Source organism: Stylophora pistillata, chromosome 2 (genome assembly GCF_964205215.1).
Source record: "Stylophora pistillata chromosome 2, jaStyPist1.2, whole genome shotgun sequence".
NCBI lineage: Eukaryota > Metazoa > Cnidaria > Anthozoa > Scleractinia > Pocilloporidae > Stylophora > Stylophora pistillata.
Genome location: NC_142520.1, coordinates 19034099 through 19052200, shown reverse-complemented (window position 1 = coordinate 19052200; position 18102 = coordinate 19034099). Strand labels below are relative to the sequence as shown.

At 38.5% G+C, this 18102-nt stretch overlaps 2 pseudogenes; one reads left to right on the top strand and one right to left on the bottom strand.

Moving 5' to 3' along the window:
* Positions 1-1367: 1367 nt before the first annotated feature.
* LOC148737576 (adiponectin receptor protein 2-like) lies at positions 1368-6887 on the bottom strand (annotated as a pseudogene).
* A 3593-nt stretch (positions 6888-10480) lies between these two features.
* Positions 10481-11498, top strand: LOC148737575 (uncharacterized; annotated as a pseudogene).
* Positions 11499-18102: the final 6604 nt, after the last annotated feature.

Sequence of the window (18102 nt, the reverse complement as noted above, 5' to 3'; positions counted from 1 at the left end):
CTAACATTCTGGGTCTTTCCTCCACCCTACACCCCTTCGCAAGCATCTTGCAATTAATCTTTTATTAAAAACCAGATCATACCAATAAGGAAAGCAAAATATTATTTAAATAATTCGTGTACAGATCGTTTACTTTTTGGGAAGTTATCAAAAGAGATCAAGCGATAAGTAGTTCATAGAGGGCCAAACTACGCACACACCTAACATGTGTCCAGAACGAACTGTACCAAAACGAATAGATTTTGCGTCCGTGCGCAAGAAACCAATGCACTACACAAAAACATTGCATTTCTACCCCAACGTTGTACATACACGGACAACAATACAAAAAATTGGGATTTCTCATCCGCAGAAAGTCTTGAACATGTGCAAGTGGACGCAGCCTAGAGATATGGGGGCAGTTTTCCCCGAAAATTTACCATATTTTTGCATGTTATTTGTGAGGTTGCAGTCAGAGCCCCATCGCTTCGGCTCCGCCGTCCTTGATTTACCGTGAGTTACACTTAACTTGTCATTCTCTTATTCCGGTGTATGCGTATAGGTGGATAAAAAGTAAACTAAATGTGAAGAAAGACATTTTCACCTTCAAAAGTATAGTTCTAAATAGCAATGTAAACAGATTCAATAAAATTGACATCAAATAGACATGCTTCATATGAGTTCCCCTTCCACAGTGACCAGTTAAAATACAAAAACGTTACGAGGATCTACAGACTCGCTCAAAATAAAGCTTCGCTTGATTATTTTATCATAATAAGAATTCAATATGAAATTGTCGCAAATCGTCGAAAAAGGAATGAATAATACTCTATAAATAGCCAGAGCAACTTCGACATGTTACCCCACGTATCATAGGCGATTTGTAAAATCATTTAGCAGAGAAATCCAGCAATTGGGAAGGAAGATATATACAAGCGCGAAAGCCTTCAGGATCCTGCGCACGAGAAATGCGCAAGCCCAACGCTCCCATAGTGGCGTTATACAAAATCGCCTTTGTATCCTCTTCACACTATATTAATAATACTTAGATGCAAAGATTGAACTCGACTCTCTATTGAAGCTGTTCTTTCGCACGCATCACTTCAAACTGAGTTGTGCAGTGTCTTCCCTGATGTTAATAGTTACTGGAACTTTTCACTCAAACACTTTTCCATTGATTTGCTCTTAAATGAGCTCAAAATGTATTTGCGCTCGCTGAGCGTGAAGACCGTTTGGAGAGACCTGTTGGCGACGTTCTACGACTATAACCCAGACCTCCTCTTCAAACAACAAGGCACCCTAGTACTCGTACGTATTCTCGACATTTCTTCTTTCTCTCATAGCAAGATATGTGCACTTCTGAATGGAAAGAATGATTCTGACAAAGTTCAACTTTCGCATGAAGGTCCCTTTTCAAATCTGTACTGTGCCATCTGACAAATTCCTTACAAATGAACAAACGCTGTGGCCAGGACAAGCAAATGGAAGATCTGGCGGCTCTGAAACTGAATATTAAGTAGAGGAGTAACGGTTTCTAAAGAAACTGTGGCGCTGCGTTGGTAGGAGGTATTACAAGATTTGATTTTGTCAGCTGAGATGATTATGTGAATTAGTCATTGTTTTCAAAGCTCACATTTCGAGCGAAAGTCAGTAAAACGAATCTCAAGAATTAATAGGTAGACTTAAAGCCGTAAGGGTAGGACTTCGGTGAGTTATCTAAACTATCTATCGTAGAAGAATTATTAGACATAATTCTAATACAAATATGATTTCTTGGTGATGTTTAGCAACCGAACTTCCAGTGCGCGGTTGAGTTAAACCTGACGAAAGACAAAGAGCCCAAGAAACATTTAACAAAACTGATGATAAGAGCCGCAAAGGCTTGCTTACCCAGATGTCACACTTGCCGGGAAAAAATCTCTCAGGAATTCGAGTGGCCCACGTAATGGCACTTGCAGTGCAGAGTAGACACATCAGAGCGACTTAGGCGCCTGCAGCTTGCCGGTACGCTAAAGTTACTCCATACAAACATATGAGATGTATTACAGGAATAAATCCACAGTAGCCAAATCAAAGCATTACTGACCTGAAACGAAAATTTCATGCGAAATCAAATTATGTTTCCATTATACATACCTAGTGCGCATGACTAGCGCGCAGCCAGCTTAACAAAATGGCGGAATATTCTTTCTGAGATGAGCTCTCCAATGATGCAAATTGTCATTTTATTGTAAAGAGATATGAATAAGAATCGGGAATAAATCTTCGAAAACAGTAGTTGAGTACTTGCTGGTACATACAAAATTATGGTTTTATCTGAAACTAAAGTGAGAATGAGTATGAAATAATAATATAATGAGCCAAAGGACACTTTTTCTTTGTAGTTCAAGTTTGCATAACATAGTACATCAAAGATTTTCAATGCAGGTTTCATTTTCAGAGAAAGATCAAGTCCTACATAGAAGAGGCTCTATTCGCTGTTGTACATACCTAGTGCGCATGACTAAGGCTCTATTCGCTGTTTTTCAGGCACTGTATCTGTGCTCAATCGCATGCGCATGCGCCTCCAGAAATATTTTATGAATGTATCATCATTTTTGTTATATAATACCGTCGCTGTGACACTCTCTTTTCAAATAAATACAATAAGGTTTGCCAATTAAAAGTGATTTTCGAAAGAATTTCATTAGTTTATATGTTTTGCAAAAAAAAAAAAAAAGAAATAGCTTGCCGCAATGTGAAACATTAGGCACCAGTCGCATAGCCAACCAGTCTATATTGATAAGACCTGATAGCTTTATTCAATCTTCATCCAATCAGATGGAAAACTAAAACAAACGCGGCGTTTTCCCGCGCTTTATGCAGTTTGCGGGTATGTACTTTGAACTCTTATTGGCCACTGATAATGTAAACCTTTGTTTTGATTGGTCGCTGTGATTATTATTATTTATCCTTTTGTTTTTGGACACTTAATTGTGAACTGCTATATGAATTGCGTTTTCAACGACAAATTTACCTGCTCTAAATATTCGGTAATGGAGCGCGCTGAGTTTGTCTCATACGGAAACAATGATGCAGATCACACCAAGAGAACAGATCTTTGACATTTATACACTCTTCAAAACTCTTGAATGGTAGAAACCATAATATAACGGAGGTAGAAATGATCCCATGATGAATATTGCTCTTCCTGCATAATGGAACCTTGAAAATCAAATGGAACAAAGCACATCCACATTTGATCAAACGAATTTATATACGGCTCGCACAAATACGGGTCGGACAGAGGGAATTCGTTGAAAAACAAATAAGACAAAATTCCAACAAAACTATAAGCATTTGGAAAACAATCAGGTCATGTATTCCGAGTACGGCTCGCACAAAGGGAATTCGTTTAAAAACAAAATAAGACAGAATTCCAACAACACTAGAAGCATTTGAAAAACAACCAGGTCATGTATTCCAAAACAGCCCTTGAATGTCAAGAGTTTTACTAAAGATGATCAAACCGTAGCAAATGAATTTAACAAGTTCTTTAGCTCGGTTGTGAAATCTACGATAGAAAAAAATCAACTTCTCGCTAACAAATTTAATTACGCGCCCGCTCCGGACACCTTCATTCCGAGAAACTATTCAACTTCAGAACAGTTCTCTTTCACCACGGTGGAATGCTGTCAGGTTACAGACATTGTTAATTAAATACCTAACAACAAAGCTCCAGGAATTGACAAAGTACCAACTCGTGTAATTAAAGAGAGTTTGCCGCAGACCATCGCTCCTTGTATCACCTCCATCATTAATGCCTTTCTTGAAAGTGGTGTTTTTCCAGCTTCTTGGAAAATTTCCGAAGTTTAGCCAATTCTCAAGAATGGAGATCACGAAGAAGCTAACAACTATTGACCAATATCGCTGCTCCCAATACTCTCTAAGATATGCCAAAGAGCGGCATTAAATCAGCTGTCTTCATATTTAACAACTAATCAGAGAATATCAGCGAAACAAAGCGGCAACAAAAGATGACATTCAACTGAGACAGCACTGATCTCTACAACTGATTTTATTCCTCGCGCTATCGACCAGAAAAAAATCACTGCAATCGTATATCTTGATATGAGTAAAGCCTTTGACACTATCAACCACGTAATTCTTCTAAAGAAACTAAAGGACATTGGTTTATCATCTTCTGCACTTAGATGGTCGAAAGCTGTCTTTCTCAAAGAAGACAAGCAGTCCGCATCAACTCTGTATTATCTGATCGATGACCAGTAGTCAGTGGTGTACCGCAAGGGAGTGTACTAGGAGCATTATTATTTATCATTAGCATTTATGTAAACAACCTGCCAAACATCTGTCAAGATGGTTCAACTGAATGCTATGTGGATGACACAAAGCTTCTATTATCCTTTAGTGCGAACGATTCTATTCAAGCTATAGAAAGAGTGAACTCTACTCTGCAACGGATACGCGATTGGTGTTTCGACAATTGCTTAACGCTTAATCCTGAGAGGACTAAACTGATGGTCTTGGGCAGTCGAAGAATGTCTCTTAAAGTGCCAGACTTAAAATTGTCCCTGCTTGGAAAGGAAATCATCCCAGCTCACAACAGTCAGAGACCTTGGTGTCAGTTTCGATCCCACACTATCCTTTGACAATCATATCTCTGCGACTGTCTCATCCTGCATGTCGAAAGTATCCCAACTAAGCCGTATTAGATTCGCTTTTTAACAAAGATCTGCTTGAAACTATAATTAACGCAGTTGTTTTTAGTAAGATGTACTACTGTTCGTCAGTATGGTCGTCCACATCAGCTTGTAATGTTCATAAGCTACATGATATGTTCAAAATTTTGCCGTCCGAATTATTTGCATTGTAAAGAAGTATGATCATATTTCTTTCACATTAAGGAATCTACGCTGGCTACCGGTAAAAACCATCCTGTACTATCGTGATGCTACCTTATCATTTAAATGTAAAATGGACCAAGCGCCTGAATATTTTACATCCGAGCTTGTAACAAGAGGCAGCGTATCTGGGCGTATAACGAGGAACTTTCAACAACTTAACATTCCCCTTTTTAAAACTACAACAGGTCAGAGGACCTTTTATTATAGAAGTGTAGCCATCTGGAATAAACTTGACCCAAGATTGAAACTATATGAAAACCCAGCTTCTTTTAAGAGAGCTTTGAAAAGGTATCTCCTGAATGGCTCTTTATTTAAATAAGCATTCTATTTTTAAAGTTATAAGTAGCTTATATTGTATATAACGGGTTATTAGTTAGTTTTGTACGTATAGTACCAAGTATGTAAATTATGTAATTGTTCACTGAAAAGCCCCAGACGGAGATGTGTTCAATAAAATGTATGTATGTATGTAATTTCGTAAGTACATCATCTTAGACTTTCTCGTAGAAACTAAGGAAAGAAATGGCTCACTAGCTGGACAGGGTAACTAACTAACAACTGATTTGTAGACCAGTCAAAATGCGGGTTGACTATGTAGCCTGCTAAATGATCACCTGGCTGAAAAGCTGAGTAAATGATAGTATGACTTGCTTACTGACTGAAGGCCTGACTGACTTTAAGACTGACTGACTGGCTTACTCACTGACTGATTGATTGACCGACTGGTTGACTGACTGACTGACTGACTGACTGACTAATTGACTGACTGACTGACTGATTATGTTACTGACTGACTCACCGACCGACTGAAAACGAGATTTTGTTTGACCGATTCGTTAACTAATTGAATGACTGACTAACTGCTGTCAGACGGACACTGACTGACTGACTGACTGACCGAGCCGAATGAGTGGTTGAATAATGTAACAATTATGTGACTAACTTTATTGCACGCTGGCTTTTTTTTTTGCTCATCTCCTTTAACGTTCGTTTTATTAAAGAAACGCGGATAAAATCGAGACTCCATTAAGACAAGATTTACGAATGAACCCAGTTCAAGCCTTCGAGTGACTGCGCCATTCCTCAGCGTGGAAAAATATGACATGTTAAGTTACAGAAATACAGCCAACCTTACCTTCGAAAAATGATCTTGGGGACCGTCTTTGCCGGAATGGCAGTAAACAGTGTGAAAAATCCAGGAAACTCCCAAACACAAGATTGAGCCGACAAAGAAGCAGCTAAAGACAAGTTTCTCCTACCAGTCTCCAGGGAATGGATTAACGACAGTGACGGGTCGCACAAGCATGTACGATGTAATGCGCACAAACACAATAAAACCAATCAAATGAGTCCAAATATTTATTACCCGTTTCACTGTGAAGTTTAAAGATACTCTTAAAGCAGTATCTAAAACATGGCATCGGTGGTCTGTGGAAACTGGATGAAAATTAACTTCCGCAAGGCCAGTCTGGTAGTTCAGAATGGGACAGAAGGTGTTTTTCATTATGATGTACCAACTCTGACTCCTGGTGAAATGATTTCTTCCTCTGCAACACCATTCCTAGTCTCTTGTGAATTTTCTTTTGCAGCGTTTTGCTTTCTTTCGTGTCTTTGAGGAGTACTAGTCATGTTTTTTCAACAATATAAGCCTCCTTTGAGCTCGTAAATGAGTACGATCCAACAGAGAAAACCTAATTCTGCCCAGTAGGCAAACATCAAATGAATACCTACAACGCCGGTTTAAGAAATCTAAACAGTACTGACTATAGGTCATCGTATTCACCAGCTTCTCGCGTGCATTTATGCAAAATACGATTCTATATGCTATTCTTTCACCCAGTAATTCAAACCTGTCCTTAATTCTAAAACAATAATTTCTTGAATTAGCTTATCAAACGGAAACGCACAGTTGAAATCACGTTATCTCAACAATGCTAATGATTGACTCCATAGAAAATATTGTCTCTAATGACGCTATAAAAATAACTTCAGCTTAAGGATGTAAACTTTTCTCTCTTAATTTAATGTATCAGCGTTTGGCATAAAAGTAAAGTCTCAAGAGAAAGTGTAAGGTTCAGTTATTCGAACTACTCAGAGATGTGTTGCAAAACAATTCGATTTATAACACCATTTAGTGTTGTGGTGAAGATTATCCTCAAGCTGTCACTTAATTAATTGACCAAATCATCAGCCCGGATATAAAAAGTCTCCCTATTATCTTTCCGTGTGTAGTTGAATTACCTTTAGTTAGTTAGCAGTTTGTCGCCTCAGTTCACTGATGCTTGTCTGTACTGCGGTTGAAATTTATAAGGATTGTATTGCTCCTTACGCTTTCATTTGAACAACTGAAGGATAAAGATATTTTCCGAGCATTTAATGTTGATTTAATGTTTATGTTGATTTCCTTACTTGGTTCCATCCCTTCTAACTGTTAACCGTCAACAGAAAGAGAATCCGGTCTCGCCCAAGTCTTAATCCGTTTTCAGAACCATAGACAATGTTTAATAAATCATTCAAGCGCATTACTAAGCGGTACGGATATTTTCATTGTTATGGTTTTCAAAGCTTTGAAAACAAAACTTACGCTTCAAATCCGGACAAATCTTTCATGGACTCTAACAACTTCAGAAAGGTAATAACTTTGAACGCACAACAGTCAAGCGCACTATCCATTGGGCTAACTGGGCTAACTGATCTAGACTCTTTCACAGAAATTCACGAAAGTTAGTGATAGGAATTACGCGATCCTCGACATCTGAATTTTTTCTACTTATTCTACTTATCATATAAACACTGACAAAAAACCTGACCATTTCGCTTTAGCTGCAAAAGGTGCAATTTATTATGGAACCTTAGTAACGATGATATTTTCACTTGTGAAGATAACGTGTTACTTTCACGGTGCGCGAAAACTCGCCAAGTATTTCATTAGTGTTTATATACCAAAATATAATACCACACACTACTTCATTGACGCCTCCCATGAGGCTAAAAGCGATATATGATAATGATAATGATGTTCAAAATCGTAACAACGAAAAAACAACGCGGTTCATCAAGTGGGTTAATAGTTATCAAAAAACATTTGATTTCATGACTATTAAAAATCTCTTAAAAAAAAAAACCGTCTACTAGATAGTAGGGAGTCTTCTTAAAATCTAAATTTGTCTAGGTAATCGCATGGGGCCGAGTAAAATTAAGGATTAATATCACGCGTGTTTTCGGAAGTTCCTGAATTTGCCCGAGTCACGCAGCGACGAGGGCAATTTCTGCAACTTCCGAAAACACAAGTGATATCAAAACTTAATTTTACGAGGAACCATGTGATTACTTGTGTATACTATAAGGGGCAAAATGTTTTCTTACTGATCTCGCGCAAAATGGGACGCCATTGTTACAAAACAAACAGAAATTTCTTTATCTTGGTAGCCGTTGCTAAGCGATTTTCAGCCAATCATTTTCAAGTAATTTTTCCCGGGGCAATTACAAAAATTAAAAAAAAAAAAATGCCCTCTGTCTTGACCAATCACAACTCAGTAATTTTGCCACCTATATGATAAAAAGTGGAATGTTAATCAGGACACAAAGTCTATAGTTTTAAGGTTTTTTCAAGCAACAAGGGGTGTTTAAAAGCTTCGAAATCCGTATTTCAATAAGAAATTTCAATACGAGCTTTTTGCTCGATCGCTAATTGACAATTGGTTCATGCTTTAGCGTGCACTATCGAGTTATGGAGCACCCGGGAAGTGGAGAGCACGAAAGAAGCGTAAGAGTTGCCCGAGGCAATAGCCGAGGGCAACTCTAGCTTCTTGAGTGCTCTCAGAACTTCCCACGTGCTCCATAACTCGATAGTGCACAGCTAAAAACATGAACCAATTGTTTTATAACATAGCCGGTGGAATTGTGCATCATATCCGACGCGATAAACGGACAACAATATCAGAAGTGATTGTTCGCGATAAGCGAAATATCTGTTTGTGTCCAGTTGTCCCACCGTCATGTTTTCCATCGGAGTTTGTATTTGTTTCTCGTTACACCAAGCTAAAATAAAAACAAGTTTTCTCTGAGTTTGAAAAGAAACCATTTAAAAGTTATTTTCGTGAAGGAAAACCAGACAGAAAGACTGTTATCGCTACATCTGTAATTTGATGTATATATGTAATCAAATGTGTTAATACTTTTGCGGACAATTTTTCCGTCAGTTTTACTATTTCCGAGGACGACCGTAAATATTTATTTAACAATTTTAAAGCGGAAAAATTTAAGCTTATCTTTGAAGGTTGAAACAGACCAGTTTGACATTTGTTTGGTTTAACCAGAGTGTCTATCTGTCAAAATTTGTTGCATTTCACCCTCGGACAAGTGAAGCGACGGCGCTGATGCCGTCTCCTTTTCCGTTGTTTTTCTCGTTTTCTGCCTCAGTTAAGAACTCTAGCCCAATGAAAAAGGTCGGAAAATTGTCTTCGTTTTGGGACTGGTGGGCCGAGTCTCTGTCTGTATCCAGTATTGTCGCAAAATATATTATTTTTCCCGCGCTCACAATGGCCGCTAGCGCGAAAAAAAAAACTCTGGCGAAGCGATTTGCTCACGCTATCAGCGTGCACTATTGGGATTTTGAGCACCCTTACGTATATTGAATTTGATTGCGCGGCTCTGCTAGCTATGTTATAATTAATAACTGGTTCATGCTTTAGCCTGCTCTATCGAGTTATGGACGAAAGAAGCGTAAGAGTTGCCCGAGGCGATAGCCGAGGGTAACTCTAGCCTCTTGAGTACTCTCAAAGCTTCCCGTGTGCTCCATAACTTGATAGGGCACGCTAAAGCATGAACCAATTGATTTTAGAACATACCTAGCAGAGCCGCGCAATCCATTTCATTATACGTAAACGTACTCAAAATCCCGATAGCGCACGCTGATAGCGTGAGCAAATCGCTTCGCCAGAAAATTTTTTTTCGCGCGAGCGGCCATTGTTAGCGCGGGAAAAAATAATATATTTTGCGACAATAATGTATACAAACAGAGACTCGGCCCACCAGTCCCAAAACGAAGACAACTTTCCGACCTTTTCCCTTGGGTTAGAGTTCTTAAAAAGTGTGGCAGAAAAAAAGGAAAACAACAGAAAAGGAGACTCGGCATCAGCGCCGTCACGATTCGCTTCACTGTTCGAGGGTGAAATGCAACAATTTTTGACAGAAAGAAACTCTGGTAAAACCAAACAAATGACAAACTAGTCTGTTTCAACATTCAAAGGTAAGCTTAAATTTTTCCGTTTTAAAATTGTTAAATATATATTTACAGCTGTTCTCGGGAATAGTAAAACTCAGGGAAAAATTGTTTGCAAAAGGATTAACACATTTAATTACATCAAATTACAGATGTAGCAACAACAGTCTTTCTGTCTGGTTTTCCTTCATGAAAATAACTTTCAAATGGTTTCTTTTTAAACTCAAAGAAAATTTTTTCTTATTTTAGCTTGGTGTAACGAGAAACGAATACAAACTTCAATGGAAAACATGACGGTAGGACGACTGGACACAAACCTGCGCAGGTTCTATGCCGAAGCGAGGAACATGTCCGGCGAATCCTACAGCAAATCCTCTTTCTTTGCTTTCAGGCACTCTATTGGGAGATACCTGAATGCACCACCCCTAAGCAGAGCGCTCAAACTGAGTTCAGATCCTCGATTTAAACGATTAAATGAAATGTTAAACGCTCAGATAGTCCGTTTGAAGCGCCAGGGCAAGGAAAATGTCACCCACAAGCCAGCCATACAGAGCGAAGACGTGATGAAGTTGAGAGCATCGCCAGCCGTTGCACTGAGTAATCCACTCACCCTCCTCCGCAATGTATGGTTTCACGTTATTTTATTCTTTTGTCGGAGAGGAAGAGAAGGTCAGAGGCAGCTGAAGAAAACGAGCTGTAAGTATGAAGCTGATGCGTCGGGAAGAAGATTTGTCACAATGGCGCTGATGAAGCGACAAAAAACCATCCCGGAGCAGTGACTGATGTATCCAGCAACGAGAAATTGTCAAGAATGTATGAAACATCTGAAGAGAACGACGGATACAAAGCTTTGAAGTTTTACATGGCCAAACCCAATCCTCGGTGCGATGCTGTCTTTCAGTATCCGAGAAAGAATTCTAAGTGGAACTATGACGATAAAGTTTGGTTCGACGCCCGACCAATTGGTGGCAACAAACTCGACGGGATGATGAAAAGCATAAGTGAGGAAGCAAAACTCTCCAAAATGTACACCAACCACAGCGTCAGAGCCACCGCAATCACCTTACGGTCGAATGCTGGTGTACAGAACCGCCACATAATGGCAATCACTGGTCACCGTAGCGAACAGAGTCTTACATTACAACACGCAGCCCTCGACATCACAGCTCCGTAGCTGCAGCGAAGTCCTTTCGAAAGGCTTGACCTCTGACAGATCCGAATCTCTTGCCACTGTAACCGCCATAAACATACAGAAAGAAGTGCAGGAAAACGGCCTCGTTGTGTTCACTACAACTGAGAAAACCACGAGCGGCTTCGGATCTTTCTTTAACAACTACACCGTTCAAAATGTCACCATCGCTCTTGGATCAAATTTTAGCCACACTTGTTGACATTTACTGTTATACTGTTCTCATTGTTTACTCGGACCGTTTTGCAATGGTCTAATTCCGGCAATCGATATACTTTTTGAAGCATTTTGACTTACGTTAACTCTTCTCTTGCGCGAAGTGTTCGTTTTCTCAGAGAAACAGAAAATGTGGCGTGTTGTAAATTAACCAATTAAACCGCAAAGTTTCTTCTCTGTCGTTAGGAGAGTTTTATATTTAATCAGGAAATAATTGTTAAATAAAAGTTCCATTCTTCAGCTTGATTTCTTTTTTAAAAATAAAGAATTAAGCACTTAAACGCAGTAAAATAAAGCTCGAGCCTTAAACAGAAAACTTAAAAAAAAACTATTTCCTATTTTGCTTAATATTTCGGCTTAACGCGAACAATCAATTCTGATATTATTGTCCGTTTTTCGTGTCAAATTTGATGCAAAATTCCACCGGCTATGTTCTAAAACAATTGGTTCATGCTTTAGCGTGCCCTATCAAGTTATGGAGCACGCGGGAAGCTTTGAGAGTACTCAAGAAGCTAGAGTTACCCTGGGCTATCGCCTCGGGCAACTCTTACGCTTCTTTCGTCCATAACTCGATAGAGCAGGCTAAAGCATGAACCAATTATTAACTAGGCACAGCTAGTTTACATCGGCTTTAGTGTGTCATCTCTTGCACATCGATTTTATTATTTCTGTTCATGTCATATTTTAGATATTTCATAATTCCCACCGTGAGCTTTTACTTATCAATTACGTGATTACTTATTTCATACATTGCTAATTTTGAGGGCCTCACTGAAAACCGCTATGGCGAACTGGGCTCCCTCTTTAAATATTTTTTTAATAATAACTATAATGATGTACATCCCGAGTATATACCGTCGTTAAGCCATTATAACCGGCGGTCAGAACAATCAGTGCAAGTGTGGTGTGATCAAAATGTTTCTCGTCCCGGTGAAAGCAGGCTAGCGATGCTTTTAATGAAGTTTTGGGCAACTTTGATGAGCAGTGAAACAGTTTGCTGAAGAACAAGGCACGAATAATTTCAAGAAGAACGTTTATATGAGGTGAATAAACTTATACCAATGATCTTGGCCAGACCCGACGATAGACGTTTCTAAGCCCAAGCAATTATTTAAAATTATCTTTACTGTTAAATAGTGATACAGTGCGTCTCGTGTATTTCATTTATCGCGTAGATACATGGAGAAAAACAGCCTCGTAACCCTGCCACCGGATCAGTTCCAAGGCTTGTCCAAATTGAAAGACCAGCTCAGTAAGTAAACCCAACAATTTTATTTGAACGAGATGGCGGACGGAAATTATACCAAACTGCACTAGTAAAAATTCTTGACCTTTCCCGAGATATCTGATCATCTGTAATCCGGCAATGTTCATTAGCGGCTGTCGTATTACTTGGTTAATTTAAACTTTCTGTTAGGGGATGTGGGATTGCGAAAAAAATAAAGAACACATACTTGAGGAATAAGTAATTCTAAATTATAAGTTAAATTGTATCTGTGGCGTGACACAAAAAGTGAGCAGACTTATTCCTTCACCCTTGTTCTGCCTACGGTTTCGTTGAATTACTCAACTTGTGTGCCTTGGCTGGCTTAGATTCAGACACCCTAAGCTTGGAAGCTACCAGAGTCACGTATGACATTGCTCGAGTTTGAAGTTGCTATTACATCCAAGATAGCAACTGCCAACTCTGATCTCATTGGCATGATGTCACATGACAGAAAAAAAAAAATAGAATTATTAAAAGGACGTAGCGATTCTTTCCCATATATAAATCAGCGCGTACTCATACTCGGATTAAGCGAGGCAACCGTTAACTGCCATTACCTAATTTTTTAAGTAGTCCCAAGCAGTGAGTTATTTTTTATCTCCTTTTTGATGTCACATAATTTATAAAGATATTTTTTTTTATAATAAGACGCGGAAGAGTTGATAAAGCTATTAGAAGTTTTTTTTGCAATGGAAGTTTGCTTCTAGAGTTTTCTGTAATTTAAGTAATAACGATCCGTCTTCTTTGTTGTTCAAGGGCTGTTTATAAGAACAATATTCAGTACCTACAGCGTGGAGTTTTTAAAGACTTAACAAACATGCAGCTCATGTAAGTCTCTGTTTCTCATTAGCATTTTTAATCGACGCTAATGAAGCACTGCAAAACTGGGGTCTTGTGAGAGTGCAGTCGTCGGCATGTTCTGCATCTCCGTCATTTGAATAGGTTGTGTCAAAAGTTACACACGAGTGACCACGATTGACAGCAAATGACCACGAGTGAACACTAACAACCAAGGGTGAGCAGGAAGTTATATATTTGGCTGACATCATAATCTCATTATCATCAGGTGACTTCATCCAAAAACCTGTGATTTCAACGTAGATAAACCATTCACGGAGACTGACATTTGCAAACAATGTATCACTTCCTTCATTGAAAGCGTAGTTCCCAGAGCTACTTCGCTGTCAAAAATTGTTGCCCAATTAGTCCGTTTCCGTCCAGAATCCCGGCAGACAGAAGAAATTAAGTTAGGGAAATGAATGGGAAGAAAACGAGCGATAAATACCAAAAAATACGTTAACATATAAAATAAAAGTTAAAAACAAAACAAACGAAAAAAAAAAGCAAAGATGCAAAGTTGACAGAGAAGACTCTTCTCTTCGTCACGGTGACGAGTGATTGAAACCGGATAAAAGGTTCGTGTGGTGGGAAGCAGGAAGATGACACCACTCCTTCCTTCCTTTAGTTACTGCTTACTAGTTACTCTTGATCACACGAGTCACTAATGGCAAGTAGTGGTCATTCGTGGTCGCTCATAGTAACTCGGAGTTACTCGTGGTTACTCGTGGTCACTCGTGGTCACTCGTGGTCACTCGTGGTCACTCGTGGTCACTCGTGGTCACCACGGTCACTTGTGGTTACTCATGGTAACTAGTGGTGAATCATGATCGTTCGGGGTTCACTCGTGATCATTTGTGGTCACTCGTACTAATTCGGTGTTACTCATGCTCTCTCACAATCACTTATATTGTTTTTTTTTTTTTTAATATAATTTTATGTTCTAATGTTTGTCATTAACGAGTTACCCTTTCATTCTATCGTCGTTTACAGGAGCTTTTATTTCAACAAAATCCGCACAGTGAGCAACGAGCAATTTAAAGGTATCGCGCCAAGTATTCGATTCCTGTGAGTATGAACAAACTACTATTATTCAAGGCGTACGTGTGATTAAGCTTCACCGTGAGTGAATTCCAAATTCAAAGGAGACAATGCCCATAACTCTCGGATTAGCGTCCCTTCCCCCATCTTTACAGACAAGTAATCCAGTCAGCCTAATCATGCAAGTTGCGAATTGCATTATTTGCGTTGCCCATAGATACCTTTACGAGTGTAAAACCATAGTGGTAAAACTAAGGATGGGCTTTGTATATTAATGCACCGTTTATACCGTTATCTCGCACAAGTTTTCAGTATAATCCTAAAACCAATCAGATCTGACCACCGAGAACTTTTAGAAAAACTAAATTAGGGCTTCCTTTCGATGAAACGTTCCCTCTCAAGTAGATTACAGTTGTAACATTCCATGTATACACATTTCGAGATATTAGGCATGTTTTACGTACTCAGTAACGAATTATTCTTATTCAGATAAGTGTGACTATGTTGGGAAGGGGGTCTTGGTTACTTGCTCTCTCGTCTTCTAAAATGCCCATTTTCCCCATTACTCAGGGTCCTAACTGAATGGTTAACAACGAAATTGAGGCAACTTTGTTCATTGACAATGGTATACCATTCCGTTCCTTCCTGCCCTCTAAATCCACCTTTAAAGAGCTACAAGTCAACGGGAATTTGTTCGATTGCTCTCAAATTTGGACAGTAGCTAGTTTTAAATATAAGCAATACAAAATGTCTCCGAATTTTTTTTATTTCTAGATACTTTTTTTTCAAGAGCGATTTTTGTACGATCACTCCACACTTTTTTTAATCCTATTTCAAAAATGTTCTCTAACTTGTCACTGAAATTGAATATGGCAAATCGCAGACACGCTTTTTTAGCGCTTTGGCCCCGGTATCAGAGGAACACATTAAATAAGAAAAAAACAAAATTCGCTTTGACATGTAACGTTCAAAAGGTGATTCGGACGCTCGTATTTAAAAGTCGTGAAAAACTCGATAATTAATTTTTTTTCAAATTTTGTGGTATAGTCTGATAGCCAGTCCTATAAGCTTTAATTTGATATAGGGGTTTAGATATCTACAGTTTGAACCGGACACCGGACGCACTACTTCGCTGGCACGCGAGACACCCCTGAAGGTACACGGTAACCTTAAGCCGAAACGGAGCTGCTAAATTTGCGAAGCGAGTAAGCTGCGAAATACGATACGCTAAGTTCTTCAAAAGAATGATGAAAGGGAGGAACTGAGAAACGATGGAACGGTGGATCAGCGGAGTCGCGGAATATGTTGGGACGCGGAACGACCGAATACATTTTACGCATGAAGAAAAAAGAAAAGAGCTTAAAAAAATGGGGTTGCAATAAAATAGGGACAATTATTCATAATTCACAAGCGAGGTAAAAGAAGCATAGGCATGTTGGAGCCCAGGGGATTGGAAACAATGAGTCTTTCCAGCTATCCCCTTTGAATTATTGTTATATTAACATTGTTAGCATTATTATTATTGTAAGAGATAGAAAAATTTTTTGAGAGACATGTTTCGGCATGCTTATGCCATCTTTAATCAATGAGTAACAGAACGCGAGTAATTATATAACAGACAAGTAGATGAATAAAATATTTAAATTATGATGTAATGCAAAAGTGGGTACTAATTACAACGTGACACCAAACATCAAAGGTGTGAACTAAAACGCAAGGAAAGTCTTTTAATGCTGTAATTGTTTTTTAAGTTCAGGTTCGATCTTATTTATATAAAAAGCTTTTTTGAGTTTTAAATCAATTGAGTTGTTAGCAGAATCCACAATACTAAAGCTAATCTTTTTCTTGGTTTCCACGAGGAAACATGGCTTAATAATTTTAACCATTCGACTCGCATTCTACTTTATAGGCGTTATGTTTACGACACCTTCTGTGTCTTCCACAATGATCACTTCTTTAGCTAATTTCCTTTCAAAACTGTAGAAATACTTAACATAGTCATGAGCATCAAGCCTCGAATAACTCTTGCTAAAATGGTCATGACGTATACATGTATAGTCAGCTGAAAGAAATGATTTAAAAATGTAGCAGTGGAAAACAATTAAAAAGACCATGACATGTGTAAAAACAACTAATCTACTGACTCGTATGTATGTTTCAGCTGCAACAGCTCACTGAATTAATAAAAAAAAATTGGTTCCTCTACTAATTTCTTTCCAAGTTTACTAATGGCAACATCATCTGTGTTTATCTCTTACAATATTGTTCTGTTTATTCTTGTCCTTGGTCAACCTGACCAAAAAATGATCATGCTTCCTCTACAATTTTTCATTTGAGCCTAATTACACCTTAAGTGGAACCTCGATTTAACAAAGTGCCACGGGACTGGTAGTCTCCCTCGCAGCCGTTTTTAGTCTCGTCACGCAACGCTCCTCCCCACTAAACTCATTCTTTGATCAAGAAAAAAAGACTGTAATAGGCAGTGAATTATCGCAAAAGTAGAAATACTTGAGAGACCTCAGGCTACATTTCCCGCGCAATTTGACATCGTTTAAACGTCGTATAATGATCAAGAAATCAAGTGCGGTCACCAAGCTAAAAGAATAAACAGTCCGCCAGAATGACAACATTTTAAACAACCTGAGAAAAACCAGTAAAACTGGTCGAAACGTCGGTTTTAAAGATATTTTAACCTCGGAAAATCCCGGAAACGATTAAAAATATTTTAGTTTTTACAAAGATGAGAGGTGAAAGTTTCAGGAATGATAGGTTCATAAAAAGTGTAAGTTTGGTTCTTGAGGAATCCATGATCAGTTTAATCAAGTCATCATTTAATTTGTCATAAACCTCAATGTTTGATTTCAGTTGTTCTGTCCTCATTTCTTTAAGCTCATTTTCAAGCTGCGCACATTTTAATCTCTGGTTTTGCAATGTCAATTTTTCTCTTTCAGGGTCTGTTTTGGATACAGGTGCTTTGACATGCGCAGGTGTCTATTCTGTTTGGCCTTCATGGAATTATTTGCTGAAGTCTGGTATTTAGAGCAAGCACTACAAACAGAGTCATCTACGTCGCATATTAAAAACAAACATCCATGGGATCTCCAACTTCCCTTGTAATAATAATAATAGTAATAATAACGAATATTTATACAGGATAGCTCTTCAGTGCAGAAGCACTGTTATCAATTGGGTCCTGTCTACATAACATAATATAAGGATAAAAATATAAGAATAAGGTTAGAATGACTACGCAACTAACTAAATGCCCTAACAAAAAATTGATCTAAAGACTCCCTAAATGGTAACCTACTGCTAATTTGCTTGATTTTTAAAGGTAAAAAACTTAAGCTGAAGCTCCTAAAAAATAAAAAACTTTTTCGAGCAAAGTCAAGTCTCACTTTCGGTAGAGCAACGGTGGTCCCTCTGTTCCTCGTATTAAAATCGT